At 45.3% G+C, this 19,613-nt stretch overlaps 1 pseudogene; it reads right to left on the minus strand.

Moving 5' to 3' along the window:
* Nucleotides 1–19,613, minus strand: part of LOC112068978 (slit homolog 2 protein-like) — a 108,763-nt pseudogene that overhangs the window by 68,976 nt on the left and 20,174 nt on the right.

The raw sequence follows: 19,613 nt of genomic DNA on the forward strand, positions 1-19,613 counted from the left end.
CACACACACACACACACACACACACACACACACACACACACACACACACACACACAGCTCCGTAAGTGAAGTCCCTGTGTGTGTGTCCTCATGACGGATCTAGACCACACTGTAATGTCTTATTCATGCTGTATCAATTCATAATAACCAGACCAGTCCCACTCCACACACACAACAAACGCACAACACACACACACCTATACCCTGGCCTCAATGACTGAAGTTAGGTCTAGCCTGATGTGTATCTGGGACATCCGGACTGCAGTTATCAGGAGCTCTGAACATCAGAGGACACACACACAGGGGACTGATGTCCCAGCGATTTAACGTGAATATTTTACAACCCTCGATCCATCTATTGAATTATTCATGAGCAACACAGAATTGTTAGTACCAACACCTCTTTCTCTCTCCATCTCTTCTTCTCTCCATCTCTTCATCTCTTCATATCTTCATATCTTCTTCTCTCCATCTCTCCATCTCTCCATCTCTTCATATCTTCTTCTCTTCATCTCTCCATCTCTTCATCTCTCCATCTCTTCATCTCTCCATCTCTTCATCTCTTCATCTCTTCATATCTTCTTCTCTTCTCCTCTCCATCTCTTCATCTCTTTATATCTTCATCTCTTCATATCTTCTTCTCTCCATCTCTTCTTCTCTCCATCTCTTCATCTCTTCTTCTCTCCATCTCTTCATCTCTTCTTCTCTCCATCTCTTCATCTCTTCATCTCTCCATCTCTTCTTCTCTCCATCTCTTCATCTCTTCATCTCTCCATCTCTTCTTCTCTCCATCTCTTCTTCTCTCCATCTCTTCATCTATTTTTCTCTCCATCTCTCCATCTATTCTTCCCTTCTTCTCTCGCTCACTCTCCCTCTCTGTCTTTCTACCTTTACCATTCTCTCTCTCTCTCTCTCTCTCTCTCTCTCTCTCTCTCTCTTTCTCTGTTGATGTCTGTGTCTTCTGTGTTAGTGAATATTTCAGATGGTGGGGTGGTTTTAAAATTACCCCCTTTTGGCTCCCGCTCGCCTCAAATGATTTACTCTATGTTTCCTCTTTATATACACACACACGGTACATCTCGTAAAAACCAATTGGCAACCTATAAACCAGCTGACAAGGCCTTGAACCTGCATCATCTGCAGGCTACAGGACTGTGTTAGGCCTCTGAGCTAAAAAAAGTCTAGGAATTAGCTTGGGGAGCCAGCTAATGCAAGTCTTCAGGTCTCGGACAAGGTTATTCATCATGTGCTATATGGCCAAGTGGTCCGGGCCAAGGAGGGCAGGAACCATGATAGAGGTGGAGAGAGAGGGACAGAGAGAGGAAAAGAAAAGGTGGCCCCTGGCATATCTTCACTGGTCATTCATCAGGAAGGACAGAGAGAAGGACACGACAAGACCAGCCTCAACCATTAACAGGGGCGCACACACACACACACACACACACAGGAATTCTCCCAATAATCACCGAATCTCCCCGAATGTCCTACTGAGAAACAGTTCCCTCAGCATAAAACACCAAACAAACACAGTGAAAACACAGCATCGGTCCAATATAAACACATATAATAGGCATGAATGCATGAACACACAGCTAAAGCATCCCTTTTATCTCCTAAAATAGATTTATAAAGAACGTAATCCCAGGTGAATGCCTGCTATCCCCATATTAGCAAACTGAGGTGTAATTAGCGTGTGTGTGTGTGAGTGTGTGTGTGTGTTATTCTGTGTGTCTGTGTTAGAGTTTGTGTATCAGACCAATCCTGTTGTCAAGCATTAACACGGAAACAAGCAACGAACCACACCCCTCTTACCCGCCCCAAAAAATATTTCACACACACTCATCCTCTCTACCATTCTTTACCCCCCACAGTGTAGGGGAGGACCGCACCCTTCCTCTCCTCCCCTCCCCACAAACACACACCTGGCTCTCCCATGGTGCTGGAAAAGAGAACAGCGCCCCCCCCCCCGTTRCTCTRCTAACCTGCCCTCCCTACTCCACCTGATTCTACCTTCCACAGAGATGGAACTGACCTGAACTCTCACCCCATCCTGCCTGCACTCTGAGCCCCTGTCCAGTCCAGGAGCAACCCCTAGCTCCTTCCTCTTTGGTGGTGCACATTCATCAATGTAGGATAGTTGTAAGACTATACGGCTGTAGGTAGGTAGCTCTGCTAAACCCATTGGAGGGTTCAGTTGAACCATCAAGTATCACTTACACCTAAATACCTGTTCTTCTATTTTCGGACGAAGCCCTAACGGGAGACGGAATGTTATTTTCGCACGGAGCGTGGGGGCCCCCGGTGTTAGAGAGAGAACGATAGGGACAGAGATGGAGAGAGAGAGATGGAGAGAAAGATGGGGACCTCCCAAGCTAGTTTTCACCTATAGCAGGGGTAGACACCTAGATTCAGTTACGGGACGATTTTTGTCTGAGAGGAGGATTGGGGCGCCGGAACATAATTCTAATAATTTGTACACTGCAAATTGACCACAACTAAGCCCAAAAATTGATTTTATTTTGAAATAATTTTGTGGGAATACTTGGGAACAGATTTCCTAAATTAAACACATTTTTTACTGAATTCCTGGTGATTTCAGTCTTTTTTTGACCCCAAACTAAAATAAAATGTGTATTTCTTTGTTTTATTATATATTTTTTCAAAGATCTTTGGGGGTGCAAGAAAAAAACATTATGGGACTGTTTTGGCCCGCAGGCCGCCTGTTGATGACCCCTGACCTACAGTGTGTGTGTCATACATAATAAAACAGGCACAAAGACGAGCAGCCGTACACAGTGATCCTGAGAGATCATAAATACCCTAACCCTTCTCTGCCCTTCCCCTCCTCCTTCTCCCCTCCTCTTCCCCCCCATCCCTCCAAACCAGATGCTGTTCCCTGGAGGCACCTATTACGCTGAGTCCTTGGCCCCCTCCCTCTCTCCATCCCTCTCTCCCTCCCTCTATCCCTCCTTCCTCCTACTCTCACACTGTGAACACCTAATTACAGACCAGGAGAGTAGATTACAGAGCTGCACTGCCGAGAACCAGGGACTGAGGGATGGAGGTAGGGATGGAAGGAGAGAGAGGAGGGGGACACCAGGCCGTTAACGATGATGGATACTGTTCTGTTTTCACTGTTATTGTCCCTTTGCTCGGCACTCCTCCGCTTTCCTCCTCTAGTCCTCTTCTCCTCTTCTGTTCCCATGCTTTCCCACCACTACCAGGCACCTCCATCCATCACCCAGCTCTAACAATCTCTAATAATCTCCAATCATGTCTCATTATCTCCAATTATCTCTTATCTGCTCTGTTCCTCATGCATCAGTGTCTCACTTATCTCTCAGGCATCCACACAGAGTAAAGGAGGTAGCTACAAAGAGAGTTAGAGAGAGTTAGCTAACTAACTCCATCTTCTCCAGATAAAATGGAAAATGTGCTGTACCATTCTAGATTAGAGACAAAAGACACTTACTAAGAGCTACAGTAAAATTACATGTCTAATTCCTTCATGACAGTAACAACAACCTTTCTCTTCCAAACTTCACTTTTACCTCAAACTACTAGATGTATATTTGCTGTGTTCTCTCCTGCCAACACCTTATTGTCCTGTAAACAGTTAATGAGCAGGCTTGTTTAACGACGGCCAGTCTGTCTATAATGTCTGTAATTGTCCCGTCCATCACTACACCACACTCATCTGTTCATTTAACTAGCGGCGCCTTTTATGAAGACAAGTCTTCCTCTGCGGTCAACCACTGCAGGCCTGGGAGGAGAGGAGAGATATGACGATGTACTCTCGATCACTCATTCCAGAAGGAGTAAAAAAACAGAATGGTAAAGAACAAGAAAGAAAGAGAGAGAGAGAGAGAGAGAGAGAGAGAGAGAGAGAAGGGGAGCTAGCTAACATCTGGGTTAGCGTTCCACCTGAGGGCTGGAGGCTTTCCCATTAACCCCTCGTGTTAAGGCCATTAAAGACAGACCATAACAAGCCCCTGTGAGCACTTAGAGCAAGTGCAAAGACAGAAACCCACACACACACCGTCAGACTTTCTGTGGGAGTGAAAACCTGTTAAGTACATGCAGCTCTCTCTCCTGGCTGTAACCTAACTACGCCAGTCTAGTGCCCAGACCCCATGTTGTGACGGAAAGACGGAGACCACTGATGATTTAAGAAGCAGCGAGCGCATCAGGAAATCTCTTTGTCTTGGTACTGCTCTGTTTAATGAGGCCCTGTCTGCTAGACAACTACAGGACGGGAGACATTTTACAGTTACTGCCTGTCTGTGAACAATAACGTTTTATTCTTTAGACAAAGTTTCTAATCTATCCTATATGCTCTTATGAGGCTGGTGTGAGAAAATCACCGATTTCCTAAACAAATATGCACTTCTTCAGATGAAATACATGCTGGCATGCTCATTATCAGACGTTGGCCTGTAATAAATTTGAAAAACGCAGACACGCACGTACAGTGCTGGTACACAGTGAATGGTCTAAACAGGTGTTCAACATTCTGAGGCATCTTATTCTCCAGAAAGGGTTTGAAAGGTAGAACTACTCATGAAAGAAGCCAGCTAGTAACGGAAATAAAGAGCAGATTGAATGGAAGTGGAAGCAGAGAGATCTGCTAATCCAATCCTTCAGCTGCTGGCTGGCAAAGTCTGGTCTGGTTGATGGACTAATCAATGGCTCAAGGCTATGCTCTGGCCTCACCTGGTAGACCGCTTAGAAAGCTGTCGTAGAACAGTACAGAATTACCTAGGACATCAGTCAGTCACACACACACATAAATGCACCCAAGCATGCACACACGTGTGCGCACACACACACCGCCCATTCACAACTCTAACCTTTAAGTCTCAAATAGCCGTTGTGTTTTTGGAGCAGTCTACCAACAGTGCTCCATTCCAACTTCAGCCTCTATTTTCTACACGTGGCCTTCAAGGCCTTCCCCTCTTTGTTTAGCATTGTTCATGCAATTGTGCAATTCAGTTGTAATACTCACTGGTGATGACAGTCCTAAGCCTTTACATTTATTAAAAGTGGACTAGACTGTATTGGAAGTGGCTACAGAAGGGTAGGGATAGGATACGGATAGGTACTGGGACTGGGGACAGGAGAAGTGCAGAGGGAAATGATGTTTCCATGTCCCAGTGTTTTATTATTCCCAGATGCAGCACCAGGTAACCTAAAGTGGAATGATCGGAGCCAGAACAATCGGCCAGCGGCAGGGACACTCATTATCCTTCGGAAAATGGAACCTTGTTACGGCACACTAATAAAAGTTTAGCCTTACTTTGGGATGGTCACGCCACAGGGGTGTGTGTGTGTGTGTGTGTGTGTGTGTGTGTGTGTGTGTGTGTGTGTGTGTGTGTGTGTGTGTGTGTGTGTGTGTGTTCCTCCAACCTTGCTCGCTTCCCCCTGTACTACTAAACCTAAACCAAACCCCTTTTCCCTTTCCCTCCTCCCTCCCTTCCCTCCCTCCCTCCCTCCCTCCGCTCCCCTTTCCCTACCTCCCTCCCTCTCCTCCTCCCTACCTCGCTCCGCTCCCTCCCTCCCCTTCTACCCTCCCTCCACTCCATATGCTCTCCCGCCATCCCACGTTATAGCGGTATAAATAGCCTCCATTTGATCCCAGCTTAGTCGGACCAGACGGGTAGAAGGAAACAGTTCCTTACGAGGGGCACTAAAGCAGACTACAGCTTTTCCCTGGATGACATATAACTTTGCTGATCCCCCATAGAATCACACAGAACACCACACCGGAGCAACACATCAACCACCCACACCGACCGCAATACACCTCGACCCCCACCACACACCACAACCACCGCACTTAGCACACTAACACACTCGAGCACACACCAGCACAATACGCAGGTCAACCCACCATCTATGCCACCGCACGCGTACAATACACTGTAAATAACAAACTACAGTTCACCATCGATCTACGCTTTATCTTCTGTCATAAATTACCTAAGTGGCGAATACCTAAAAATATTATTTCTTATCTACTCATCCCACTCATAATCCCCTATACATCTAGTCGCAGTTCTATACGCGACTTACTCTAGGATACGCTTACCCTGCCGAAAAAGCCTCCATAACAGGTGGCTCCATTCTTCGCCATAAACCCTGACGCATCGCACCAAGAGGCTAGGGAAGATGTAGAGGACGCACATTGAGTACTTTCGCCAAGATGCATGAAAACATGAGTCTCGCAGCTAACCCCGCTGTGACACCCTGATACCCTATGAACCTCGGCAAACGCTCCGTCGCGTAAGGACTCGATAGATACGTTTACGGTGCCTAAGCTGTATGCCCACTTCTCGTCCCCTCAATGGGGCGATGTGTTGAGTTCCCTCGACTCCTAACTGGGCATGTGTGAGAAGCGAGCCTCACTACCTCATACTGTGTAGTACGCTGAATGTAAGTAGGGAGCTTACTGCTTACGCTCTGGGTGAAGTTTCCCCTAGGTACAGATCTAGATTCAGCTTCCCCTCCGCCAAACCCTTAACCATATGGGGAAATGCTAAAAACTTTGAACCCAAGATCATGTCTTCGGGCAACTTAAACTTCATTCCTCACACACACACTTATTTATGGATCACATGGCATCAATTGGAAATACATGGTATTAGGGCCAAATGCCTTGATTAATAGAGACGAGTCAAAATAATTGAGGTATATACGTATCGTCATGACCCTCCTAGTACTTAGCATTTTGACAAAACGTCTTGTGCGGGGTGTTACTTACATATATATGAAAAAATAATTATTATGTCCGATCGATTCATCAGCAATGATATGCGACCCTCCAATGGCCTTGTATATTATTCCCCTAACCCGCACCGTACAGACGCTCAACACTCAACTCCACACACTGAGTCACCAAAGACACACAACACACACGATCACACACACACCCACACACACGACAACCCAGTACCCCATCACCTCCGCACACACAAGCAGCAAGCCAGCTCAGTCTAATACAACAACACACACCAACACACAATCATAGACAGCACACCACACTAAACATATACATACTATAATCACACGGATCATATGGCTTACCCGATTGCATACATCATACAGCCCTATGCATTCTACTTGCACTCGAACTGACTTATCATACGTTAACATCTCCTCCAGAGTGCATACCTCGCGCAACTAGCTCTTATCACTTAAGTCGTGGATCCACTGCAGAAGGAGCAAATATGTATTAACAAAGAGTAAGTATAATAAAAGCAGGATAGCCATTCCTGCTTATAACACACGGCACTATACTTCACTCACTTGAAGGCACACATATTGTTGAAACACACAGTATTAATGCTCTGTAGTTCCACTCTCTCTCTCCCTTTGGTGGGGGGTTGTCTTGCAGGTGCCCGGGGATGGAGATCTATCCAATCAGCCTCGTTCAGCTAAGGATCCTAGCCACCCGCAACTGTCTGATCGCCGCAAGAGAAGGTCAAAGGTATGTCTCACTGGGCTCAGCCAAAGATGTCTATCAACTGAGTAGCATTAAGTTTGATCTCATTTGATTGTCCTTGCGGTTTTGAGAAAACACATGTAAGGTTTTTTATTATTTCATGATCCATGTCGATATTGCTGTATCGATAATTTAATTTCCCAAGTCTCATTTAAGAACCTTGTTTATGTATAGTGATATAATGTGGGACCGACAGAGATGGCCACCTTCGCTCTGCCGCTCTTTAGGAACTAGTGCTAGTATTTTTTGGGGGATCTATTATTTCTACATGCTGTTGAGATAGTCATCTTAATGTTCAACTCAATTTTCTTTCTTTTTTAAAGGCCACACATAAACTTGAAAAGCATACATACACCATGTAATCTATATTGATCCTGAGCACGTATCAGCGAACAGCACAAAGTCTGGATATTCATATGTGGTCCTTGAGAACAAGGATTGGCTAGACAAGAGTCAACACAGGTATTGGCAGTGTGTATTGAACAAACAAAAAATTTAGTAGAACATCTATTCACATTTCCAGGAGCTCATTAGGGGGGTGTGCATGAGGCACATGAGGACATCAAAAGTATCTTTGAAGCGTTGTTCCAGGAGGAGCGACGTTGTAAGCAGGAGCAACCATCCATCTTGACCAGTTATACAAGACCTTCCACTAACAGGTTTGCCCAGCGTGCGAACCTTTGAGCCTCATAACCCATGCCGACGCCCAGATGATGGTGTGAGTAATGACCACACAGGGGGAGTCGTTGGTTCCTGACAGGAAGACGCGGGTTTAACCTACGATGGTCAAAGACTGTGGTCTTGCTGGGGGACTGAGAAAACATATACGCACTCACTCACTCACAGAAACAGTCAGAAAAGAAAAAACAGAAACACAGCAGACAGTTCTACCGACAAAGGGAAGCATTTGCTGATTGTGGCCTGCCGGGCCGGTGATAAGGTCGGTTGCTCGCTAGACTTCCTGTCTTGAGGGGAGAAATTGAGCGAGGATCAGCTCGAGGAGCAGGGATATATACTTACTGTACTTCTATAGAAAAAAACGGGTGTGCAAATGGTTTGCGGCGTCGCGGTCCACATAGAGAAGCTATTTTTGGTAGTCCGATGATCTCGCAAACCTGTTACTGTATTGGTTCCAAGGGCACTAACATATCTCGTAGACAACTGGCGTTCCTAGATGTCTCTCTTCAGATAGACGTGTGTATGACCTGTGGATGCTCATACGCTTCTTCAAGGGGATCTCCTCCATAGGAGGCATCGAAGGAATTGGAATGACTATGTGATATCCTCGGCGATGATCAGGCGTGACCATATGTTGACATACCATGCTGTTGCATCAAATATAGCTTTATTTAACTCGTTTAGCGAATCTATTGACAACCTCAGCGACCTTCTAATTCTGCATACAAAGTACCGTTATTCTCTTAGACGAGCAATAGCGTTCCAGTCTAATTCGTGTTTTATTTTTTGCCAGTGAAATGATGAGTATGTGTAGACTTACTCTCTTTTCCCACAAAAATACAGTCCGCATACACAGCTGTTTGATCAGCGAGTTTCTGGCGTAATATTGTAGGTGTCCTATTCTTTTATGTTCTTGCCTCACCATTGTTATCTCGCTGGATGAGCTGCAGACTTCTTCTTTGGCGAAGTACGACTGGAGATCCATATTTTTTTATAGATTTTCAAGGTGACGAGGCAGTAGGTGAAGGAGGCTTAAAGAACTAGTTCAAGCGGTTGCACTGTCGCTCATATAGCTTTTCTCATTAAAGTGTATCCGGTAATCTTACGACTTAGTACTGTTAGACTAGCAGTGCTCCTGTGCCTGTGTACCTGGAATCTGTTATTGGTAGAGTTTTTTGTCGTGGTGAGATGTCATGATGCAGAACTCATAGCTCCATCTTTTAGACGACTACAAAAGTGCATGTCTATGCATTCGCTAGACACAGATGATACAACTCTCGCCGCAATGCAGGTGGTGTGCTTAGCTGCTCGCTTCTCATTTCCACCACTACAATTTGATCGCCCATTCTCTCCAGACCAAGAAAGGCCCCCCACCCAAGAACAAACCAGGAGGCTCTGTGGTGGAAATGTAACGCAGCCACGGAAGATGAGTACAGAGTCGATGATAATCATGAATCACTCTTGTATTTGTCAGGCAAGGCGGTCACAGTTTCAACAGTGCAGTTTCATTGTTTTCACGGTGATCAGCTCGAATACGGGGCACATCGAGGTACCCCCCTGCGCTCGCATGTTCTGCTGGAGGCTCCTATCGAGAGGGCATTTGAAGCTAGCCCGCTCTGATAATCTGTCCTCATATATCTATTTGCTAATAACACAGACCAGGTTTATTAGTTTAGCAATCCAGTGAGCTTATAGCGCGGTTTATTCATTGCTCAGTTCAGTAATACATATCGTATCATACTGAGTTACCTTTGTGTTGCAACAGTTCGCTCGCATCTAAATCACCCACAAGCATATCTTCCTCTCCATAGCTGTGGACGCTTGAAACTCGCAATATCCTTTGCATTCTCATCAGACTAATGTTCTGGGGTCTACTGGGTTACAGCCAACACTTGCTTATATTTGTTATATGCAGCGATTCCCGCACCGCGACAGATCGAACAATCTCAATCTCAGTTCACTTGCATGAACCCTGTCTATATTAAGGAAGTTATATAGAAGCAGACAAACATAAGAATTAGTGCTCCCTACTTCGACAGCTTCCATATTGGTCAAGAGGCATGTTAGTTCGGTATGTTTTCATTATAAAAGATACAAGCAGAATATCTATACAACAGAAGGACAGGCTCCTTGCTCTCTCTCACCTGCTGCGTGAGAATTCCTTACAATCAAATGTTTCCAGACGAAGCACAAACATATATCTTGATACCCGAGAGAAAGACTTCATTACATATGATATATTATGTGAGAATTCATAGTTTACATAATTGAATTTGATACGCCGCCTCCTACGTCTTCTCCCGCCATCCCTAAACGCACTCCACCACCAACGCACCTCTGATACGCAAATAGCATCATAAACCTCAATTGGACAGTGAGATCTGTATTTTACATATACTCTGAACACAAGATTACACCTGCAGGCATCCTGTGTTTCTAGGGAGGCTGGTGCAGATAATGTAATCGAGACAGAGACTCTTGATATAGCTGACATAGAAAATACTAGGACATCCCTAAGAAGTTGTCCCAATCTACCTATCAAACTCCGCAACATCAGGCCACACAAGGGTCAAAGGCCAAAGTCTCTCTATGGATAGTTCTATGTAATTACCTCTGTGAACTTCTGCGGAGGGCGCAACAGAGAGACTATGGACAGACGCAGCATCAGACACCCTTGACCATGTTTAACTTCTAGATTCAGAGAGTGACTCTCTCATACCTCCTTTTCTCTTACACTCACTCTAAATGATACTCCAATGTGGTGGGATGAGGAGTCGACCGACGGAACCGTAGATGCGACTGAACAATACTTAAAAGTGCTTCATCGTCTTCTGGTTTCACTGTACTGGTTGAGTGGTAAAGGAACAGCCAATCTCGGACCTAAATTTCATTATATCTGCAATGGTCAGTTTACCACAGTGACTGCTGTTCGCTGAGAGCCCTTGAAGGCTTGCGACACATGGATCTACTGTCAGCACATTCACAGACATCAGCGAGCAACGCCGTCGAACAGCCACGAGCCACATCTGCGACGCATGCACGCATCATGCCGCGCTGTACGACCACTAGCAGGGCGAACGACCACCACATTCACTTATGATGAAAGTATGGCTTCTTCATGAGGAGTTATATTTAAGAGACACCATCTACTCCGATATAGCGTTCTCAAAACCCTGCTGGCGCATAGTATTTGCTCAGCATTTTTCGCCCAAAACTTTGGTATTCTGGCATTACTTTCCAAACCAGTTCCAAACCATGCTTTGCTTATTTTTAATTACTAGCTACTTGGCGTGCGCAAGACCGTACAATATGTGCTGGTTATGTGTAAGCCTGCTCCAAGATGCATCTAACACCTAAGACCGTAAGGTGCTCATAGCCTGTTCCGCAAAGCAATCAAATTAAGCTTTAAGTCTTCAGGATCAGAGCTATCAATTGGACACACACCATCCTTCAGCATCAGTTGCTATAGCTGTTTACCCACTGTGCCTTCCAGACAAGGCACAGGAGCTTTTACGTGTGGGTCTCTTGTGTTACCCCCTCTGTGTCTAGTTGCAAACAGTTCCGTCAGCCCTTTGTGTGAATCGCACCGCCCAATAGATACTCGCCTCCTCCTCACGAGCCATCTTACACAAATAATTAGTCTCCAGCTTGGTTTCCTCAGCGGATTTCTTTCTTATCCCATTTAGTGTCCGTACTTCTTGTTGTCACCTTCACTTAGACCTATATTACATCAGTGCCTCTTCGAGTTGCGCGGCCCCTTACCTATTCATCACCTTACACATCGATGGTCTCTCCACACTGCATAATACAAACCTATGCAGCGTCGATTCCACTCGTATTTCTCACATCAAATGCCGCGTGTCTCACTGCGCTTGCCTTGTCACTAACCTATCTTCATATCGAGGAGACCATCTTCACTTCGCGGCTTATGAATAGGCCGCGACGAGCCGCCCTCTCGGGGTGCCAATATTTCAGAGGCTTCCTAGCACGCGATTACTCAGTCAGCCTTGTCGCTTTTATTGTTTGTGTGCTCGATGCGCTTGCTCGTCTGATGATTGAACTGCTAGATGATCCTCACCACATTATCCTTTGGGCAAGAAGGTTAAAAAAGGGTGCTGGAAATTAGCCAGCGGCTATCCACACACTTAACAGGGCTCGGGTGTACTTCCCCATTTCCCAACACACCTCAGGCACCCTCGTTCCCCCTACCCTAAAGGCCTTAGGTGACTGAGTTGACTGAAACACATACTAAACACATACTAAGAATATGTGAGTGTGGGGCATATAGCCCCCTCTACCCGCATAATATGATGTTTGTTCCCCTTGAGATCGCAGTTCATTAGGTGTTATTTGCATCGGTATCAGTTCTGCTTATGGGTAAGGTGCTTCAAGTGCGATACTGGATGGACCACGCGAGTTCATCGACCAACATTCGTCTTGATAGGCGTGGGATTTCGTGAGTCCGTGGGAGGATGTTCTAGCATGGATGATGTCGATGAATCTTTTATGTGATTACTAAATATTGTGTCTTATGGATTATGCGTGAATGTTGAACCCTAAAATCACTTCACTATGAGGCAGAAGATGAAACACTCCTACCAGTCAATTCACTATGAAATTGGTTAATTAGGATTTGACTTTATCTGTTTGCTGGGTCATACTACTCAGAGCAACTTATACGGAATAAGGCCTCATATTACATACTATTAGGATACTTCCATATCCTCGGACACAGCCTTGTTGGGAAGCCCATCTCAATTCCATGCAAAGAGGGGAATTCTGAATAAGCAATACTAGAGCATTCTTAGCACCCCCTAGCTCACTTGCTAGACCTACGACAGCAGGACTTTAATTTCTGGTGTGGAGGATCTCGCAACTCAATTTATCTTATTCCTGTACTCGCAGTGTCTTTTCATTAGACTCAACCTTAACAGTTCTTATAACACTATGTTACACGCTCCTCTAAAGTTCCTTATCCCCATCTCAGACATGTCGTACTCATATGCTACTTATCACACTGTCCGTACTTACATCCTGTCACTGGAGATTTTGCACATGCTGCAATTCAGGCTCATCACTTAGAACTAAATGCAGGTCTTGTCCAAACTCGCCCGCGGGTGGGAATAACAAAAACCTTTTGAGCGCTCACTTTATACTTGTACAACTGGTGCCTGCTGTGATTGTCTAACCTTGTCCGCTAGTCGACGTGTGTATCTGAACAGATAGGCCTGTTGCTCACAATACAGATCTGTTTATGGAGTCCGCTCTGCCATAATAAGATCTTCTATCGTTGTACGCTGTGTTCTGATTTAGGTGAATTCTTTATTGTCGCGTAGGAAATGTGGTCCCGTGGCACTGATCAACAGACTCTCTCTCAATTAGCGACATCACGTTCGAGTATCCTTGCATCCTTCGAGAAAGTATTTCTACATGTAGCATCTACGATGCGAATGGGAAAACAATGGTTTTCCAAGCACTCATCCTCCCCTTGGTTTGAGTGCTTTCCTATCTTATAGTTTGACTAACACTTCACTCCTTTCTACGCTATCACATGGTCGTTTACTCTGCTCTGTATGCATCCGACGTCTGATCGTTGAGAGTTCACGTATATATCGAGCCTTGAGTCGATCTAAGTAACGGAGGGATTTCGGAGCGTTGACTATGATGGTCACGTTTTTGCTTTGACATGTAAGATTGTGGTATGGGGGCACTAGTCTTAAAATGTACGGCTGTGGGATAATGCTATGTTGTGTGTTGACTTCGCTATGATTTCATAGTGTGTGCCGATTTGCAATGAGGGTATAGGGGGCATTAGGCATAATTATTCTGGAACATCCATTCCTCATTCACATCGCCTGTTGTGATGCAACATTCTGGCTTCTGGTATGCAGTAAGTTGTTGCTGAGAGAAGGTTATATGAGTTATCCATCACCTCACTACCAACTTAGTCAGGCAGCCTCTTCATGCAACTAAGCCCTGTGATTCGTGTCCCTATCACTGTCACGTCTGCTGAACTTGTTTGACGAGCCCCCAACGATCGTATTACTATCAGATGGCACCAGGATGCAGTGTGTGTGATGATTTAGATTAGAAAGGCCATCAATTTCAGAGACGCGACATCTTCCAGATTTGGTGTCACTTCAGTCCTAACGACATAAGCTATTCTTTGTCTCGTTTGGGACAATTACGAGTGCACGACATGGTCCTGCTCTTGTGCTACTCCAATTCCTGCGAGGCTCTCCTTTCACCCGTGGCCAACTGTGAGTATAAAGCATTTTTTATACTTCGCAAGGCTGGCCGGGCCGACGGCATCCCTCAGCCGTGGTTCCTCAAGCATTTCTATGCGTCTAAGGCTCCCGTGAGAGCTGGTGGTGAGATGGTACGGAGATCTGTGTTGAGACTTACCCACAATACTTCAACATCCCATGCTATCCTAAACCCCTGTTTAGCTCGATTATCTTGACACTATTTTCCCAGCAGCTGGTTGTAGTACTTGGGGGCTCACCATTGTCCTTTTTTCTCACCACGCTACATACCGAAGGGAACTGAGGCTAGAACGACTATTAGTATGTAGTCAAAGGATATGCTTCACGAGCATCCTTGTATCCCCTACTCTCTTCGCCCTAATAAGCCTATTCTTATTACCAAGACTCACTTGACCATCGTCGCATTCGATAGGTCCAGCCTTCGCGACCATAGCACCGATATATCTACGCAAAATTAAACACTTTGCCAACAAGGGTCTTCGCTGTCCCCTACGGAGTGAACCAATTTTCTATGTGGACATACCAGGAGGGTAAATTTAACACCCCGTTTTAGAGCGTTGAGTGAAGAATAGACCGCCCTTCGCGCTTTTTTCTGAGGCTCAACATTGTGATCTCACCATGTATTACGTTCCTCTTTCGTACCCAAGCTAGTTGCTGATATTTAACATCAACCCACGACCCAACTAAGGGTTCCTGGGAGGTATACCTTACTGTAAGTAACGGGCCGACCCGCAGGTGGGGGGGAGGGTAGACCGCACATAATACGTGCTCTACCTTACCAACCCACACGTGCTTTTCTATTCAAAGTGGCGTATCAAAAAGACTATAGGGCAGTCAGACGATGTAGCACTCGCTTCTAACGTTTCTGTTGCTATGGCCTGTGTTATTGTGCTTCACAACTAAAACATTGAGCGGGCTGCAGTACAGTTCGAGAGATGGTGAGATGCCAATCCGGGAGTCTCTCTATGAAACCCAGTGAGTGACGAATATATCTATTCTGCCTTCTACGCTAACCACAGATCATCGTAGAGGTGAATTTTCTTTAGCCTCTTTCGGTCTGCAAACGAGACGCGCGGCACGACATCTCGCTCTCTCCCGTCTCTACGCTGACTAGACACGACGGACCTATGAAGCCTTGCTGTACCGTCTCCAGTGTGTAGAGTAGTTCCCATTTCTCCTCGAGCTCCCAACCCATCTCACGCCACTGATAGTTCTTCGCAAATATGGGAGCATTGAGGACCATCAGTACACGATGTTAGCAGTATCAACTGGTGCAATAGTGTAACAGTCGCGTCACGCTTCAGCGCTGAGTTAGTGTTTTCTCTTTGAAAGGTGAGTATGTCTATTTTGCATTACGACCTAGCACAGCTCTAACTTCTTTGTTTCTCTCCTATGGAGCGAGGAAGTGCGGGTAGATGCAGAGGCAAAGCTGCACTGCAATGCTGTCGAACACACTCGTCTGCTCACTCTACAAAATGGTTCTATTCTCGTCACAGTTGTTATGTCTTAGTTTCTCGATAGATCTACAAGCAATCTCTGATCACCTGTGTGTAACAATAACCCTTGGCTCTCATTCTGTGAATAAGGGTACCACAATCTAAACCTCTGGATTGTATCTTCATTGCATGTAACCAATGTCCCATTCGTTAAAGTGGATCATAATCATTATCCCTTTCGACGCCTGTTCTACCCCGTCTATCTCTACTCATCCCATACTTCTCGTAAAGGCACAACAGTATTATGGTGTCTGATTAATCTAGTAGTGTGAGCATCAAGCTATGAAGGACCTGATGTAAGGTAGCTGTAAAAAAAATTCTATACTCGTGTCTATGTGTGTAGTTGTGGCAGTGATGTTGCATGATCATCTCTCATCGGTGCCATCCGACTGATATATCGTTCTCTCAAACGTAGCGGATCTCATGATTTGTACGTGCGGCGTGCGTTCCAACATTCTACTGACTACTACTTGATTACTTGTTAGATATACTGCATTGGTCAGCAGACTAGAGTTCACAAGTCATTGTCCTCACTCCTAAACATCTTTGCAACCGATGCTTAATGTGACCAATAAAATGTGATTGATTATGACATGAAATTAAGGTTGTGTTGCGGTGACACCCAGGGTGGCGCAGGACTACCATAAGACCCAAATTGATTACCTCGTAGTTCCTGTGCTAAGCCTGGTTCCTCGTCGACCCTGCCAGATCACTATCCTGAGCCGGCAGGCGTGATCCCCTGGTTGGCTGCCGAAGCGACGGCGTTCGGAGTACGACCTACTCCACCCACACGGGTACTTTGGTCGTTGCATGGCGGCTGCTCATTGTGAGCTGTGATGATTAGCCTGGAGCTAGCTGTTCCGCACGCTCCACTCTGACCACCACAAGGTCACGAAGGTGAGGCCAGGCGAACTGTGGCGGCCCCTTGGGATTGGGAGGAGTTTGTTATTTGAAGGGATGCTTAAATTTCCCCCCCAAAACCCCCGCCAGGGAATTTTTTGCGTATGGTATAAGTCCTACTGTATTCCAGCCTGTCAGCCTCCTCGATGGTTAGTTCTAACCTTTGCCAGCTCTGTTGTTTAAAACGACACAATGCACACCAGACTCACCAATGCTCACTTGGAAGATGTTAATCAAAAGAAATACAGTTTTGTTGTACAAGAACAGATAATACCTGCTGTTTTCATCATTTTTTGACGTATTTGTTGTGAGTAATGCTGGATTATTAATAGAGGTTGCAATAATGGTGTTGTGATATGTCCCCTTTTAAGGTTTATTGCTCTCGTCCTGGTTGCTGTCCTTTGTTATTTCTCATCCCTGCCATCTCTTTCCTTCGTTCCCGTGTCAGCGTCTGGCTTTCTTGTGCACCCCAGTGTGTCTTTGTTGCTCCGTTTCTTTTCCCTCGTTTGTCTAACCGAGAGCTTGATGGTGAGGCGGGGAGCTGCCTCCTGCCGCAGGGCTGTCCTTCCGGTCTGTACAAGCTGCTGTACTCGCTGTGGCTCCAGCCCAAGACCGCTCGCTGCTTTAGCTTGCATCGTCTCATGCCCTCAGCGAAGCTTGCCTGTCCTGATTAGCAAGGGTGTCACACACACGCCCAGGTGCACTGTGTGTGTTTGTAGTGCATACCTGCCGGTGTATAGGGTTTATGAATCGTTAGGAGAGGTGGTAGCATTGATTCTGCTTGTTACAATCGAGTACAGGTGCCAGTGTGTTCGTTGGTGACCAAGGCGCGTTGTGTACAATGTTGATTTTGAGAGTCCTTGGTTACACTTACAAAAACCGGTTTGGGATCTTAGGGTGTATGTGCTGAATAGGAACCAACTGCAGAGGCGAGCTTTCCGGTATATAGCTTGTTGTTTTGCTATGTGATTGCGTACAGCGCCTCCATTCTATCTTGTGGCCTTTTTGTAATGCATCAGTTCAGCTGTCTTCACTTCATAGAGTTATCACTATTACTCCCACTCATTCTATTTCATTCTTTCTTAGTATGAGTCTACATCGCACAATACATGACAAGTGTCTCTTCTTACATCATTGCGTGTGACTATTGTGGGTTCACCACAGTGAGTACTCCATAGCCTGATGATAGTGATTCATCATTCGGAATATAAGCTTCTCCTTTCATCGACTCTCACACTATGGTACTTTTCAAACCCTTTTTTTTAGTTTACAGGCAGTCAAGCTCATCGGATTGTTTCATCGTTTCTCTTCGATGGTCGAGATACGAGATCCCTGTTACCTGTGCCTTCCTGCCATATGACTGTATTAAATCATAGGTGATGCTATGATGTGAGTTTAAGTGTTTTGGCTAGTCTGGTTTGTTCCGCTCCCAATGTGAATCTGTTGCTGGTTGCTTCGTGTGATTTGTTGTTTGGCCATGTGTGATGTGACAAGAAAGAGAGGTGGGACGTCTTCTTCCCAGTAAGCCTGATATTGGACATTGAGTTTACGATGTTCGTTTTTGTAGCGGGTGTGTTGTGTCGTGTATAAAGTGCGGTGTGCTGCCCTTGTTGATAAGTTATGTGGATCAGACAATGGTAAAGTCACTCTGTGTGGTGTGTGTTGTGTGTGTGGTGTTGTGTGTGTGTTGCGTGTGATGATATTTGAGCGTGTGTTGTAGTTGTTTTTGGCATGGTGTGTGGGGAATGATTTCAACTGCTGTTCCTTGCGCTGTGAAGTAAACTTCTTTGGTTTGTTGATTATTTAAAGTATGTTGATGACATGACTCCTTTAGTTGATTTGAGACCCTGGACGTTCTGAATTGTGCCGGCCTAGTCGTATTTTTGTGTGGCACCTATAAGGTGGTGTTGTGTTTTCAGCCATCTGTAGCTTGGTTGGGTTGGTTAGCGGTATATTAGGTTTAGGGTAGGTGAGTCGTGCATGTGGTGACAGCGTTTGGTGTATCCTATAAATATTTTAGCTCAGCCGTTAAATGGTCTCACTGCCACCGACACGTGCCTCTCTGTTCCCATAGTTAGGTTCCACGCTACCATGATGCCATCCCACGGCCTATCCACTTGTCTGAGCATATTACAGCGAATCCGTAGTGGGGAGAAACTTTCTTATGCGTCTTCTTAGGCAGACATATATATTTAACAAATTACCATGTGATTTTAAACAATGTCAATTATCATCTAATCCAGTTACATTTTGGGTACTCTAACATTAAGAGATTGTTTATCGGCAGCAGCTGTGGGCGCACCGTAAACTGGATTGTTCAAGTACTTTTGTTGTTTCACTGGTTATAGGAAAGTACTAAGCTTCTTTTTATATCATGTTTTTTTTGGGTGCAAGGCATGTTAGTTGAGTTGCTGGAATTAGGTTCATTGTTCAGTGTGATTTTATAGAGAGATATGGAATAAGTAGTATGAATATTGACTAAGTATGTCTCTGGTTGAATAGTACTTTACCATCTTGTAATGAGATGAGAGAATACCATAAAGTGACTGCCGCTGCTGGCGAAGGAAGGAAGTGATATGCTCTACTGAGCCTCTCAATGGGTGATCGTAATTCGGCTGTGGGAGTGCATTGTGGTGGTTTAGTGTTTTTTTATTGCATGCGCTGGTTTTTGTTGTAATTAATTTCTATTGCAATAACAGGATCTCATCCACACGTGTCTCTAGTACTAGTCATGCTGAGCGCAAGTCAGCACATCAACTAGAGGCACGAACA

This window comes from Salvelinus sp. IW2-2015, unplaced genomic scaffold, assembly GCF_002910315.2.
Source record: "Salvelinus sp. IW2-2015 unplaced genomic scaffold, ASM291031v2 Un_scaffold809, whole genome shotgun sequence".
In the NCBI taxonomy this organism is placed as follows: Eukaryota; Metazoa; Chordata; class Actinopteri; order Salmoniformes; family Salmonidae; genus Salvelinus; species Salvelinus sp. IW2-2015.